This window comes from Chamaea fasciata, unplaced genomic scaffold (assembly GCF_029207755.1).
Source record: "Chamaea fasciata isolate MVZ Bird 193981 ecotype frontalis unplaced genomic scaffold, bChaFas1.0.hap1 SCAF_5, whole genome shotgun sequence".
NCBI classification, from domain to species: Eukaryota; Metazoa; Chordata; class Aves; order Passeriformes; family Sylviidae; genus Chamaea; species Chamaea fasciata.
This window is the reverse complement of record NW_027094090.1, coordinates 27,538,208-27,542,830: the sequence shown is the minus strand read 5'-3', so window position 1 is coordinate 27,542,830 and position 4,623 is coordinate 27,538,208. Positions and strand designations below refer to the sequence as shown.

The window sequence follows — 4,623 nt, the reverse complement described above, 5'->3', positions numbered from 1 at the left end:
TAAAATGAGGGAACTTGTACATATTTCCATCAGCAAAATTTTTTTTAGTTCATTTAAGAATATAATAGGTTCTATAACAAAATAGTAAAAATTTCTGTGATATCTTTAATTTTGGACTTTGCTGTTATGGACTCCAATGTTTCTTTGCTCCTTCACTCAAAATAATGTGAAGTCTAGGTGTTGCCTGAGAGATGCAGCAGTAGCTGGAAGCTGATATTCATCAGTGAGACTACAAGAAATATGTTAGGAACATTACTGATTTTCTTTGTTAAAGAACAAAAAAGCAGGAAAATAAAATTATAAAACTGCATTACCAACCATATTATTTTAGAGTATAGATCTCTTGCCTATGTCTCAGATCTAAAAAAGAAAAAAAAAGTTACTGAAGCTTGAAACTTTGTTCTAAAGGTGAAAAAAAAAGCCTATCTGAAGTTTGCAGAAAGGACAACTAAAAGAAAACAAACAAAACTACAGCAATTTTGCTGCAGAAAAAAAATGAGTCAGTAATTTCTTCTACAAGTGCAAGAGGCTCTGTTTTATTTGTTGTCCTGCACTGCCAGTGCATGTCTGTGCCCTGCTTGAAGAGGATACTTGTCCATGATCTTGCACAAGAGAGGATCTTTATGGACTTAACAGGTAGCAGACAGTATCAGGAAAATTTCAACTTAGCCTTTCACACATTGTGCACAGCATTTCCATTTCCTTTTGGGTCTGAAATGGAGAGGATTTTTTGGGCACTGCCTCTTGTTCCAGCAATCATCGCCTCCTTTATCACACTTCCACTTAGCAGATCATCATGACTAGCAGAAATGCAGCAGATTTCCTGACATCTGCAAAACACAGGCAAATGGCCAGGACCCTCATTGTTCCCAGTGTTGACAGCTCTACCAATCCCTTTCCTGGATTTTCCAGCTCTCAAGGACTGAAATCCCAAAGGCTTTGCTCCTATGGGAAAGTCAATTCTTTCAGGCATGAGATCACATGTTCTCTTAAAGATTTTCTTACTTTTTTAATGTTCCCCTTTCCCTCTCTCTTCCTGTTGCCACCTCCCCGGGCACACTGGAAATTCATAATATGAACTGGAGGTGCTCCCACCTTCAATTTTCATTCTCCTTCTGGTCTGAACATAACTGATGAGGGAGCAGAAATGCTGATGCAGCCTAGGTTCACCTGGAAGGGAGAAAGCAGCCAAGTGTCTTAGCCCATATAAGCTTCTAAGAGGTACTGGAGTTACTCAGTAGCCAAAATTTTAGGGAATAGATAGTCATGAGGAGAAAAACAACCAAACGCAAACACAGGTTGTGTGTAGCCTGGCCCACCCAAAAAACCCCGAACCCAACCCAAACTAACCAACCAACAAACCATAAAAAAGCCCTAAAACAAACAAACTAAAAACCCACAACCAAAAAAAAAATCCAAACCAACACCAACAAAAAATCCCCAAAACAAACCAAACCAAACCAAAGAAGAAAATTGCCTTCCTAAAGGCAAACTAGAGACATAGAGACATTTCACACTCATTTCAAGCCTACATGTTTTCATAGCTATTAGGAATACAAAATACTGTTTCTTCCTTCAAGAAAAGTGGCCCTCATTTTGTTTGCTTTTGTTTTTTCTCCTCCCTTAATTCTCCCTGTTAACCTTCAACTGCTTCTTTCCAGTCTGGCCCATTCTTCTCTTCTATTCCTTCAGTTTATGTCCTGACCAACCCAGGTATCCAAATCCCAGGTGTCAATGTTCTCATGTTCAGAGTCCAGCCCCGAAGCTTTAGGATCTCAGTGTTGCAGTGGAGCAACAACTGTATCTTAGAACAGGGTTGTAAAAGACCTGTATCTCGGATACGGGAGTCCAAATTAACACGCCACAATGCTGAGAACATTGGCATGGTTTAAATCCTACCCCTCTATTGATCTTAGGTAATCAACGTAATTTTCCTTCTGAAGTTTTTTTATTCCAAAGAATCTAGAAAACCAAGCTCTGTTTCACATAATCTCATTTTGTTTTCAAGATGAGAACAGATTTTGGTTTTGACTTCCAAAAAGACAAAAAAAGATGTTTCTGGTGTTTGATGCACAATTTTAAATTAATACTATGAGTTTACTGCAGTCCTTCAGGAAAATTTAATTTCTGATTTCTTTTAAGGCTTAACGTATTTCAGTCTTCAGCATTTCCACATAAATACTTGCACATGTGATGGGGGTTTCTTCAGTCACCACCACTGAAGACGGTTACTGGTGGAAGAAGAGGAAACATGAGATACCTAATGCAGAACTTACTTACAGCATGCATCACAGCTTTTGTTACTGTTTCTCTTTGGCACAGATGCTTTTTCCTTTTTTCCATGAATGTTTTTTTTACAGGAACTGGTTTAGAACCAGAAACCAGATAATGGCTCCACTTTCCCCAGAAACTGACAAGAATGGCTGCCATGTGAGCCACTGGCTGCTCCATCCTTATTTTCAATGCATTTGAAAAATCCTTATTATCCATATATACGCTGGTTTCCTCTGAAGAATTCACGAGAAAGTATTATTCAACATGGCATGAGCAATTAGGCTTTATCATACCATATGACAAGAGTTTCTGTTCCAAACCTAGATGTTTTACAATGTGTATGAGAAACCATAATTTTCACACTTAAAAAAAAAAAGTACTCTGAACCATTCTATAGTAACAATATATATTTTTAAAAAAGGTGATCTGGAGTGAAGCTGGACAAAAATAAATCCATTCATATATCGTGTGTGCAGGGAAGCACAAGAAATAAATGTTATATTGCTTCATTTGTGATAGGCAAAACTGAAGTTGAATCAAACTGTCAAAAATTAAAATTACCCCTCCTAAAGTATGCTTGTGTGCATCCTTTATACTGTCAACATCCAAGCAGGATATCACCGCTTCGGTTTAAAAAGAAAAAGAAAGGAACAATACCAGCAAGTCACCAATTTAATGATTGCTTTTATGTAAATATATAAGCATGTGCACTCATTCATAAGAGCATGCACAAAGTGATAACAGCCTCTATAATCTATCACTTAGACAGAGATGATGTCATTATTGTCCATCTGCACTTAAAATGTGCTTTCCATTAATAGAGAGAAGTATCTCCCAGACTGACAGTTACAGTACAACCCTTGCCACAACAGTGTAATTGTTTCCAAAGGTAAATTACAAGCCAGGCCTTGCAGAGGTTTCTGTTCACAACTTCTGATCTCTGAATTTTTTTTGTAATCTTAAGGTTAATTTGTGAGCTTAAAAGAGGTAAAGATGTGTTTGGTTGAAGTAGATTTGCACTCTTACGTAAGTTTTACTTTTGAGTATCACCTTGATTGTATCTGATACAATCCCTTTTTATTTTAATCTATGTTGGTATTAGGGAGTTTAATTAGGATTCAAGAAAAGATTGCCTAAATTCCAATAAATGTTGTGACATCCTGCTGCTTCATGATATTCATTAATTCACTTTTTTAAATTTCAAACCAACCACTGCATCTAGCAAAGAAATAATAATTTTTAACCAAAATTAAGATAATTATTGTAAACATAAATATAATACCATATTATATCAATATGCATGGCAAAAAGGAATGCAGGAACTCTTACAAAGTCAGGAATATGGTTCATTATGTATTGCAAGATGTTATCTCTGAACATTAATTGATTTTTAAAATTAATCCACATAGTTTCATATCCTTTTCAACCCTGCTTTCCATTAGTATTCTAGCTATGAAGTTTGCTGCAGAAGTTCTTTGTGATTCTTTGTAAGCTTTCTATTCAAGGCCTGAATAAATACATTATACTGGATGGAATATTCATGGGAAAACTTTCAGGATTCTGTTAGAAAAAACAGAGTTTGTAACTCTGCACAGTCAGAGAGGAAATCTAGAACTTACTCTTTTGTTTTTATGCCAATCACTCTATACCATTCTATCTATATAAATGTAGTGGACAGACTGTACTAAATTGTTAAAGCAGAACACTCAAAAAATTCACTAATGATGCACTCACCTACAATTTTTTTTGTGTGTGTGTGAAAAACTGCAATCATCACCCAGGCTCTGAGCGAATCCCTGCAAAAGCAACCAAAAACCTACCCACCTGGACAAAGGAGACCTCCCTGCGTGTCCACAGCTGGAACTGGCTACCTAAATCCATTAGGAGCTGGATAATAAGGTAATACTGAACTCAGGAAGCAATAAATAGCACCCCCCCAGGAGGAACACCATGCTCAGATCTGCAACACTATATGGAAGCTGCAGGCTAGGGAGATGAATTGCTAGATACAGGATCTGAGCTGTCAACAATGATCACGGTGAGCTCTCCATTCCCAGGGGTCATCTGAACTGGCTGGATGAGCAGGGCTGAGCTGTGATTAGTGTGAGGTCTGTGTTTGCAGGGCAGGCATCACTGGCCACAGGCTTTATTTGTCCTGCCAAGAAAATCAACTTTGGGTTATGTGTCAGTCACTGCTGTGATCTGCTTGAATAGCCGCCATGCTAATCTCTCCAGACATCCAGAAAAGTGTGCAATGGCAAGTAAAACACAGAGGGGATCTGCATCTCCTGAGTCAGTGACTCAGCCCACAAAAGAGTTAAGAAACATTTTTTTCATCCTTAGTGAACA

The 4,623-nt window shown here is 37.7% G+C and overlaps 1 long non-coding RNA gene across 1 annotated transcript; it reads right to left on the bottom strand.

Moving 5' to 3' along the window:
* Window positions 1–331: 331 nt before the first annotated feature.
* Window positions 332–4,146, bottom strand: LOC136290164 (uncharacterized). Its single transcript, XR_010721014.1, has 3 exons — window positions 4,099–4,146; window positions 1,096–1,170; window positions 332–360 (listed from the first exon to the last, which is right to left on the bottom strand). It is a non-coding gene; the product is annotated as an uncharacterized lncRNA (long non-coding RNA).
* Between the last annotated feature and the right edge of the window lie 477 nt (window positions 4,147–4,623).